Genomic DNA, 11,965 nt, shown 5'->3' on the forward strand with positions numbered 1-11,965 from the left:
CTAAACCTTCTTCAGAGAGATGGCACTCTGTCAAGTCAACCTAGACCTAAACCTTCTCCAGAGAGATGGCACTCTGTCAAATCAACCTAGACCTAAACCTTCTCCAGAGAGATGGCACTCTGTCAAATCAACCTAGACCTAAACCTTCTTCAGAGAGATGGCACTCTGTCAAATCAACCTAACCTAAACCTTCTCCAGAGAGATGGCAGTCTGTCAAATCAACCTAGACCTAAACCTTCTTCAGAGAGATGGCACTCTGTCAAGTCAACCTAGACCTAAACCTTCTCCAGAGAGATGTCACTCTGTCAAATCAACCTAGACCTAAACCTTCTCCAGAGAGATGGCACTCTGTCAAATCAACCTAGACCTAAACCTTCTTCAGAGAGATGGCACTCTGTCAAATCAACCTAGACCTAAACCTTCTCCAGAGAGATGGCAGTCTGTCAAATCAACCTAGACCTAAACCTTCTCCAGAGAGATGGCAGTCTGTCCCTCCATATTAGGCAATCCGATCAGCTGGTATTTAAAACCTGAGGCAGAGAGCCATGATGTGGATACAGGAATATGGGCTGTATATTACCACGGGAAAAGTGTGTCTGTGTGTGTGTGTTTGGGTTCATGTGTTTGTGCGTGCATGCATGTGTTTGTGAGTGTGTTTGTGTGTGTGTGTGTGTGTGGGTTCATGTGTTTTTGTGTGTATGCATGTGTTTGTGAGTGTGTTTGTGTGTGTGTTCATGTGTTTTTGTGTGTATGCATGTGTTTGTGAGAGTGTTTGTGTGTGTGTGTGTGTGTGTGGGTTCATGTGTTTTTGTGTGTATGCATGTGTTTGTGAGTGTGTTTGTGTGTGTGTATGTGTGTGTGTGTGTGCGTGGGTTCATGTGTTTGTGAGTGCATGCATTTGTTTGTGTGCGTGCGTGTGTGTCTGTGTTTGTTGGAGTGTATAAGGGTCTCAGAGAATTGTTTATGAGGAGATACCAAATGGAAGACGCTGATACAATCTTCTCCTCTCTTACACCACGTCGTTGCTCAGCCCATGAAATCACTAGATAAATTCAATCTTTTCCTTTTGCATCAACTAAGAACGAGACACCGGGGTGATACTGTATTCACACTGCAGAGATAAATCTTTATATTGTAGATAATCTTTAAAAAGTAATACAGTTGTAAAACCAATTACGAAGTGGAACCAGATTGGCAGAACAATAAACTGATTGGTTTCATTTTTATTTTGTCTTTTCTTTTCTCTCCCTTCTCTAAACTGAATTATGTCGGTGATTTTTACATCTTAATTGGAAAACAAATGTTAGCGATGTGGCTGATTTAGACCCCCACTGCTTGGCTGTACCTGACTGGAAAGTTCCTGTCTCAGAAATAACGGGTGACCTAGGCTGCGTTGTGAGATCAAGACCTGGGTCTCCATCCAGGGTATCATGGGTAAACTAAGGGATGTCCAACAATAATCAGGCCTGATCAGTTCTACAATATGATAGCACAATTCATAAGTAGAGGGATACAGATCTGGGTCTCAATCTAGCTTCTAAATCTCACATCATAATAGCTCAATCCCGTGGCTGATGATGGCTGGATGATATGAATACTTGATGAGTTGGGATGGGATGAAATGGAAGAAAATTGTATGTAATGGTCACAATTTGCCACAGTTGTAACTCAAGCAGCATTTTCTCCCTCCTTCTAAACGTCCACAGTGTCTACTCCTACAAGATACAGGAGAGGACACACTGTACAGAGAGCTTTTAAAAAAAAAGTGGAGCCTCGTTTCCCAGAGCCTTCCTAGCGTTAAAAATCGTCGTTAGAACCTGACGATGTTTTTTAAGTAGCCAAGGTGTTTCCCAGAGCCTTTCGTTAAGTCCCCCTTAAAAAAAAACTTTGCACATCTACGAGTCATCCAGATCGTTCATAAAGCAGCCAAAGTGCATCATGGGGCTTTTTTTTCCCCTTCCACTCTATTCAAGGAATATCTCCGCATATAATTATCTTTAACATAGAATTACAATATTTAGTCTGTCTGTCTGGCAGAATTCAGATCAAAGTTCACTACAAATACAAAAGTTGACAAAGTATAAAATGATGCTTCAAATGTTTCCCTTTGAATGTGTTCCGTGATGTGTGACAACATGTGATCAGTGATGTCATTTATCAGCCAATCGAAACATAATAAGACGTCATAGTGGTAATATATATTTTTAATCTGTCGTCACAATCGTGGAATAATCCTAATTTAAGCGTATACGTTCTCTCTATGTCCTTGTTTGGGAAACACTTAAAAAAAAGTTTTCTGGAAAATAACCACGGATCTGGTACGATCATCATAATGAGGACGGAAATGTAACATCCGACACCTGCCAAATGCAAGTAGAATGTTATTTTGGCAGGTGAGATGCCTCTTTCACCCGTTGGTGGGTGGTCAGGACTCTACAGTGTAATCATTTAACTTGCGTTTACGAATCAAAGTGAAGTTAAAAGTCAGTTTGAGCCTCAGTAGCTCCTTGCAAAATGTTTCTATCATCCTGTTTCATAGCAGGTAGAGCACACAAAGAACTAGCTACAAATCCTACAATAATAAAGCTAGAACAATAACAATAACTATTATAATGATCCTATAACATCCTAAATGAATAATCCCAGAATAATAATAATAATAATGCTAGAATAACCGTAAATAAAAAATCCTATAATATCATTGAATAATATATCCTATCATATAATAATCCTATAATATAATACTCCTAGAATAATAATCATAATCCTAGAATAACCGTGAATAATAATCCTATAATATCAGTGAATAATATATCCTATAATATAATAATCATATAACATAATAATCCTATAATAATAATCCTATAATAACATAATAATCTAATAATATCATAGAATAATATATCCTATAATAATAATCCTATAACAATAAACCTATAATAATCCTACAATAATAATAGCCCTATAATATTAATAATCATATAATAACAATATAATAATAATCCTATAATACTAATATTAACAATATAATAATAATCCTATAATACTAATAATCCTATAATTTAATAATCTTATAATATAATAATCCTATAATAATTATTATTAAAATAATCCTATAATAATAATCCTATAATATATAAATCCTACAATAATAATAATCCTATAATATAATAATCCCATAATATAAGAATCCTATAATATAAGAATCCTATAATATAAGAATCCTATAATATAAGAATCCTATAATATAAGAATCCTATAATATAAGAATCCTATAATATAAGAATCCTATAATATAATTGAATAAATATCCTATAATAATAATAATAATAATAATAACAATAATAATCCTACAATAATAATATAATAATAATAATAATATAATAATAATAATAATAATAATAATAATAATAACAATAATAATCCTACAATAATAATATAATAATAATAATAATAATATAATAATAATAATAATAATAATATAATAATAATATAATAATAATAATAATAATATAATAATAATAATAATAATATAATAATAATAATAATAATAATAATAATAATAACAATAATAATCCTATAATAATAATCCTACAATAATAATAATAATAATAATAATAATAATAATAATAATAATAATAATAATAATAACAATAATAATCCTACAATAATAATATAATAATAATAATAATAATAATATAATAATAATAATAATAATATAATAATAATAATAATAATATAATAATAATATAATAATAATAATAATAATATAATAATAATAATAATAATATAATAATAATAATAATAATAATAATAATAATAATAACAATAATAATCCTATAATAATAATCCTACAATAATAATAATAAGAATAATAATAATAATAATAATAATAACAATAATAATCCTATAATAATAATAACAATAATAATAACAATAATAATAATCCTATAATAATAATAATAATAAGAAGAAGAAGAAGAATCCTATAATAAGAATAATAATAATAATAATCATATAATAAGAATAATAAGAATAATCATATAATAAGAATAATCATATAAAATTCTATAATAATAATCCTATAATACAGTGCCTTGCGAAAGTATTCGGCCCCCTTGAACTTTGCGACCTTTTGCCACATTTCAGGCTTCAAACATAAAGATATAAAACTGTATTTTTTTGCGAAGAATCAACAACAAGTGGGACACAATCATGAAGTGGAACGACATTTATTGGATATTTCAAACTTTTTTAACAAATCAAAAACTGAAAAATTGGGCGTGCAAAATTATTCAGCCCCCTTAAGTTAATACTTTGTAGCGCCACCTTTTGCTGCGATTACAGCTGTAAGTCGCTTGGGGTATGTCTCTATCAGTTTTGCACATCGAGAGACTGAATTTTTTTCCCATTCCTCCTTGCAAAACAGCTCGAGCTCAGTGAGGTTGGATGGAGAGCATTTGTGAACAGCAGTTTTCAGTTCTTTCCACAGATTCTCGATTGGATTCAGGTCTGGCCATTCTAACACCTGGATATGTTTATTTTTGAACCATTCCATTGTAGATTTTGCTTTATGTTTTGGATCATTGTCTTGTTGGAAGACAAATCTCCGTCCCAGTCTCAGGTCTTTTGCGGACTCCATCAGGTTTTCTTCCAGAATGGTCCTGTATTTGGCTCCATCCATCTTCCCATCAATTTTAACCATCTTCCCTGTCCCTGCTGAAGAAAAGCAGGCCCAAACCATGACGCTGCCACCACCATGTTTGACAGTGGGGATGGTGTGTTCAGCTGTGTTGCTTTTACGCCAAACATAACGTTTTGCATTGTTGCCAAAAAGTTCAATTTTGGTTTCATCTGACCAGAGCACCTTCTTCCACATGTTCGGTGTGTCTCCCAGGTGGCTTGTGGCAAACTTTAAACGACACTTTTTATGGATATCTTTAAGAAATGGCTTTCTTCTTGCCACTCTTCCATAAAGGCCAGATTTGTGCAATATACGACTGATTGTTGTCCTATGGACAGAGTCTCCCACCTCAGCTGTAGATCTCTGCAGTTCATCCAGAGTGATCATGGGCCTCTTGGCTGCATCTCTGATCAGTCTTCTCCTTGTATGAGCTGAAAGTTTAGAGGGACGGCCAGGTCTTGGTAGATTTGCAGTGGTCTGATACTCCTTCCATTTCAATATTATCGCTTGCACAGTGCTCCTTGGGATGTTTAAAGCTTGGGAAATCTTTTTGTATCCAAATCCGGCTTTAAACTTCTTCACAACAGTATCTCGGACGTGCCTGGTGTGTTCCTTGTTCTTCATGATGCTCTCTGCGCTTTTGACGGACCTCTGAGACTATCACAGTGCAGGTGCATTTATACGGAGACTAGATTACACACAGGTGGATTGTATTTATCATCATTAGTCATTTAGGTCAACATTGGATCATTCAGAGATCCTCACTGAACTTCTGGAGAGAGTTTGCTGCACTGAAAGTAAAGGGGCTGAATAATTTTGCACGCCCAATTTTTCAGTTTTTGATTTGTTAAAAAAGTTTGAAATATCCAATAAATGTCGTTCCACTTCATGATTGTGTCCCACTTGTTGTTGATTCTTCACAAAAAAATACAGTTTTATATCTTTATGTTTGAAGCCTGAAATGTGGCAAAAGGTCAAAAGTTCAAGGGGGCCGAATACTTTCGCAAGGCACTGTATCTCACCTCGAACAACATTTACTTCGTTTTCTTTCACAAGCTAAGTTGTTTTTCAACATTTGAGTTTTCTTCAACTGCTAGCGAAGACACATTGGCTACTAATCAGATTCTCTATCTAACAGACAGGACTAGAGCTAGCGGCTTGAGTGCCCTGGTTGCCAGGGTAACCTCCTGCCCTTTAAAAGGGGGCAGCTGAACATTTTAATCTCAGTTGTGATATTTTGATTAAAAGACTCAGGTCACAAAAAAATGAAATAACATTGAGCAAAATACCACATCAATTCTCACTACTGATACATTTATTATTTTAGAAACATTACAAAGCATGCTCATCCGGTTTATTTTAGTTTTATAGTGAACAAATATTTTGGCTGGTAAAAAAAATTGTGGCTAAAAGTTAGCTTCAGGCCCTGATCCAAATGCTTAAATGATTTAGCTACTGGGAAACGAGGCCCTGATCTCTGGACAGGGTCTTCAAAGGGGAGATACAGACACTATACCAATTTAACCACAGTCCCATATTCCATCTTCCTCCCTAGGGGGAACACATCTCACAGTGTCACTGGTCTGATAATTCTTCTTCTCCCTGACATCTTGACTCCATCACTCACATCACAAGGCGTTATTCACTCTCTCAGAACAGCTCCCCTCACCCCTCCCCTTCCTGTCACGATCACAGTCTTTTTCTCTGTCTGAAACGTTTGAAAAGCAAAGCGGGTGTCGTCTCCCCGTCTGTCCCCGCCTGCCGATATCCCAGCTGCTTGCCTTCGCCGAACCTTCCCTGATAATTGGGAGATTATGATGCAGGAGCCGGGGAATCGGAGCGTAAACACTGTTTTGCTATGATCCGATTAATCATTTCCAATTGAAGATGCACAGGAGTAATTGCAAAGCCACCGATACCCCTGCTGTCAAAGCTATGATGAGCCTTCAGCAACGTTTTCATGATGAGCCGAGGGCAAAAAAATATAGCAATGTGATAAAGTTTCAAGAGATGTAAGGGAGCTTACTGAAGAGCACCTGTGGTGATGTGATGTGACATGTTATGTCTTAACATCCAAGGGAGAGAAAACCTCTGTCAAGCAATGGATGGATTTGTTTCGTCAGTTGTATACAGATGAGTTGAGTTTCTTGAAGAGGAGAGTAGACCAACAGAGCAGGAGGTGACTAGTCGGGTTATTGAGTGGGCCTAGACTCTAGCGTCCAGGCTCATTGATAATGTCCTAGCGTCCAGGTTCATTGATAATGTCCGAGCGTCCAGGTTCATTGATAATGTCCGAGCGTCCAGGTTCATTGATAATGTCTTAGCCTCCAGGTTCATTGATAATGTCTTAGCCTCCAGGTTCATTGATAATGTCCTAGCGTCCAGGTTCATTGATAATGTCCGAGCGTCCAGGTTCATTGATAATGTCCTAGCGTCCAGGTTCATTGATAATGTCTTAGCCTCCAGGTTCATTGATAATGTCTTAAGCTCCAGGTTCATAGACAGTACAGATTGACCAGTTGAGGAGTCATTATTCTTGTTTCTATCAGCAAGCAAGGTGACTGGTGAGTCATTACCAGTCCCTTTACCATCTCTGTAGGTCAGTCCAAGAGAGAGTGACAACCAACCGACTTGATGCTTGGGTTCTGACAAGAGAGAGTGACAACCAACCGACTTGATGCTTGGGTTCTGACAAGAGAGAGTGACAACCAACCGACTTGATGCTTGGGTTCTGACAAGAGAGAGTGACAACCAACCGACTTGATGCTTGGGTTCTGACAAGAGAGAGTGACAACCAACCGACTTGATGCTTGGGTTCTGACAACCAAGAGTAGACTTTGCTGTCGCAGAAGAACACCGTGTGACACGACATCATCTGTTGGTCAATGCAACATCGATGTTCTGTTCTGTGCGACTTGATGCTTGGGTTCTGACACTGGAAAAAAAAAACACAGGTGCTTCCTAGCACCATGAGTCTCCATGGAAACACATCCTGTGGCCCCTCGCTACATTGATGGATCCGACACTTAATTTCTACCTTTCACTGACAGATCTAGGTTGACGTGAGCAAAGTGACTGGCCCTCACGAGATTCACAGGGAGAGCAGACTGTAACACAACCAGTGTCATTTCAGAACATATTGTTGTTTCAGTAAGTCCATGTAGAGTTGGTTCAGGGCCTTGAGAAAAAACACCCTCTCATTACAGTATCAGTCTGTCTGGTGTAGAAACCCCTCTGTTGTTACAGTATCAGTCTGTCTGGTGTAGAAACCCCTCTGTTATTACAGTATCAGTCTGTCTGGTGTAGAAACCCCTCTGTTATTACAGTATCAGTCTGTCTGGTGTAGAAACCCCTCTGTTATTACAGTATCAGTCTGTCTGGTGTAGAAACCCCTCTGTTGTTACAGTATCAGTCTGTCTGGTGTAGAAACCCCTCTGTTATTACAGTATCAGTCTGTCTGGTGTAGAAACCCCTCTGTTATTACAGTATCAGTCTGTCTGGTGTAGAAACCCCTCTGTTATTACAGTATCAGTCTGTCTGGTGTAGAAACCCCTCTGTTATTACAGTATCAGTCTGTCTGGTGTAGAAACCCCTCTGTTATTACAGTATCAGTCTGTCTGGTGTAGAAACCCCTCTGTTGTTACAGTATCAGTCTGTCTGGTGTAGAAACCCCTCTGTTATTACAGTATCAGTCTGTCTGGTGTAGAAACCCCTCTGTTATTACAGTATCAGTCTGTCTGGTGTAGAAACCCCTCTGTTATTACAGTATCAGTCTGTCTGGTTTAGAAACCCCTCTGTTATTACAGTATCAGTCTGTCTGGTGTAGAAACCACTCTGTCATTACAGTATCAGTCTGTCTGGTGTAGAAACCCCTCTGTTATTACAGTATCAGTCTGTCTGGTGTAGAAACCCCTCTGTTATTACAGTATCAGTCTGTCTGGTGTAGAAACCCCTCTGTCATTACAGTATCAGTCTGTCTGGTGTAGAAACCCCTCTGTTATTACAGTATCAGTCTGTCTGGTGTAGAAACCACTCTGTTAGTACAGTATCAGTCTGTCTGGTGTAGAAACCCCTCTGTTATTACAGTATCAGTCTGTCTGGTGTAGAAACCCCTCTGTTATTACAGTATCAGTCTGTCTGGTGTAGAAACCACTCTGTTATTACAGTATCAGTCTGTCTGGTGTAGAAACCCCTCTGTTATTACAGTATAAGTCTGTCTGGTGTAGAAACCCCTCTGTTATTACAGTATCAGTCTGTCGGGTGTAGAAACCCCTCTGTTATTACAGTATCAGTCTGTCTGGTGTAGAAACCACTCTGTTATTACAGTATCAGTCTGTCTGGTGTAGAAACCACTCTGTGTTCTAGAGTCATCTTCAGAGATATTATCTATAGTGATCTGTGTTCTAGAGTCATCGTCAGAGATATTATCTATAGTGATCTGTGTTCTAGAGTCATCTTCAGAGATATTATCTATAGTGATCTGTGTTCTAGAGTCATCTTCAGAGATATTATCTATAGTGATCTGTGTTCTAGAGTCATCTTCAGAGATATTATCTATAGTGATCTGTGTTCTAGAGTCATCTTCAGAGATATTATCTATAGTGATCTGTGTTCTAGAGTCATCGTCAGAGATATTATCTACAGTGATCTGTGCTCTAGAGTCATCTTCAGAGATATTATCTACAGTGATCTGTGTTCTAGAGTAATCTTCAGAGATATTATCTATAGTGATCTGTGTTCTAGAGTCATCGTCAGAGATATTATCTATAGTGATCTGTGTTCTAGAGTCATCTTCAGAGATATTATCTATAGTGATCTGTGTTCTAGAGTCATCTTCAGAGATATTATCTATAGTGATCTGTGTTCTAGAGTAATCTTCAGAGATATTATCTACAGTGATCTGTGTTCTAGAGTCATCTTCAGAGATATTATCTATAGTGATCTGTGTTCTAGAGTCATCTTCAGAGATATTATCTATAGTGATCTGTGTTCTAGAGTCATCTTCAGAGATATTATCTATAGTGATCTGTGGAATCTAGGACGGCTCGTTCATAAAATACTATTTTTGATTTATTGGTGTCAAAAACAAGAGATATGCTTTGGATTGCTGATGTAGCCAATGAACACACACACACACACACACACACACACACACACACACACACACACACACACACACACACACACACACACACACACACACACACACACACACACACACACACACACACACACACACACACACACACACACACACACACAATATCCTCACTAATTACTTTCCCAGCAGCCTTCCTGAGCTAACTCTTAACCTCTACTCCTGACATCGTGACCTTAGCAAGCAGAATCTCCTCTTGATAAAACAGGAAGAGTGTCAAAAGCAATACTGATATTTGCATCACACTGTAATCTTCCTGCAGCCACAGTGTGTCAACGCCTCAGAGGAAACTTCCGGAGGCGATTAAAACCAACGGTCAGGAAGAAAATGGGGCCTAATCATTTAGTACTTGTCCAAGAAAGCAAGCAGTCCAGAGTGCCTTTCTCATGACGCATATATCCAGTTAGGTCCTGTTAGATCCAGTTAGGTCCAGTTGGGTCCAGTTAGATCCAGTTGGATCCAGTTAGATCCAGTTAGGTCCAGTTAGATCCAGTTTGGTCCAGTTAGATCCAGTTTGGTCCAGTTGGGTCCAGTTGGGTCCAGTTGGGTCCAGTTAGGTCCAGTTAGGTCCAGTTGGGTCCAGTTGGGTCCAGTTGGGTCCAGTTAGATCCAGTTTGGTCCAGTTGGAAATAGTCCATGCCAGGTTTTGTCGGTACACAGCAAGCTGCTAACACTGACTGGTTCTTGTCCTCTCAAAGCCACCTGTGTATCAGCTGCTACAGGCCAATATCTCTGCTGAAAGTCGACCGTAAAATTCCCTTTGGGGTTTTTTAAGAAAAATAGATAGACGGTCATCTAGGACCACAGCGTAGTTCAACCTGCCCAGGCAGACAGGAGTTCCTCAGAGAGTTAAAGTAGCAAGGAGACCATGTAAAGACCACGATGTTGTCACCGTCAGTGGGTTCGTGTTGCCTGTTTTCTTATTTTCTTCTCTTTAAATGTATTGTAGTCGGTATAAAAACATCTCCTTTTCCCTCTGGCCAGTTAGATGAGGGTCTTTCTCGTAAAGGGGGCTCCGGCATGGGTGGGTCTCCTGCCTTTACACTCCCTCTGCCTGTAAGGTGGGTGATGGGAGACAGAAGATGGACAGTGAGAGAGAATGAGTGAGAGAGAGAGAGAGAGAGAGTGAGAGAGAGAGAGAGAGAGAGAGAAGGGAGAGAGAGAGAGAGTGAGACAGAGAGACAGAGAGAGACACAGAGAGAGAGAGACACAGAGACAGAGAGAGACACAGAGAGAGAGACAGAGAGAGAGACACAGAGACAGAGAGAGACACAGAGAGAGAGACACAGAGACAGAGAGAGACACAGAGAGAGACACAGAGAGAGAGATACAGAGAGAGAAACACAGAGAGAGAGACACAGAGACAGAGAGAGACACAGAGAGAGAGACAGAGAGAGAGACACAGAGACAGAGAGAGACACAGAGAGAGAGACAGAGAGAGAGACACAGAGACAGAGAGACACAGAGAGAGATACAGAGAGAGACACAGACACAGAGACACAGAGATAAAGACAGAGACAGAGATGAGGGATATATAGAGGAGGCAGGTAGGATGATAAAAGAAGATGAGAGAAAAGAGGATGGTGAGAAAGTGGTGATGAGACATGAAGAGAAAAGAAAAGAGAAACATGGTTAGAGACGTGACACACGATCGTGTTGCCCTGCTTGAATTCATAAACCTTGAAATCTGTGACTTGACCATTGAACTTTGGGTGTGAATAAAAAATGTCTAGGAAACATCCTGTTAGAGAAGAAGAAGAAGCAGAAGACCAGTCACTATATAGGGAATAGGGCTCTGGTCTATAGTAGTACCACTATATAGGGAATAGGGCTCTGGTCTATAGTAGTACCACTATATAGGGAATAGGGCTCTGGTCTATAGTAGTACCACTATATAGGGAATAGGGCTCTGGTCTATAGTAGTACCACTATATAGGGAATAGGGCTCTGGTCTATAGTAGTACCACTATAATAGGGAATAGGGCTCTGGTCTATAGTAGTACCACTATATAGGGAATAGGGCTCTGGTCTATAGTAGTACCACTATATAGGGAATAGGGCTCTGGTCTATAGTAGTACCACTATATAGGGAATAGGGCTCTGGTCTATAGTAGTACACTATA

The 11,965-nt window shown here is 38.6% G+C and overlaps 1 protein-coding gene across 1 annotated transcript in view; it reads right to left on the reverse strand.

Moving 5' to 3' along the window:
* Positions 1–10,696: 10,696 nt before the first annotated feature.
* The window catches only part of LOC139372403 (CUB and sushi domain-containing protein 2-like), a 773,740-nt gene continuing 772,471 nt past the window's right edge, over positions 10,697–11,965 (reverse strand). Inside the window, exon 73 of the mRNA XM_071112112.1 lies at positions 10,697–10,896. The gene's annotated coding sequence lies outside the window, so the exon portion shown is untranslated. The remainder of the gene's footprint in view (positions 10,897–11,965) is intronic.

The sequence above is a fragment of the Oncorhynchus clarkii genome, chromosome 18, assembly GCF_045791955.1.
Source record: "Oncorhynchus clarkii lewisi isolate Uvic-CL-2024 chromosome 18, UVic_Ocla_1.0, whole genome shotgun sequence".
Classification (NCBI taxonomy): Eukaryota; Metazoa; Chordata; class Actinopteri; order Salmoniformes; family Salmonidae; genus Oncorhynchus; species Oncorhynchus clarkii.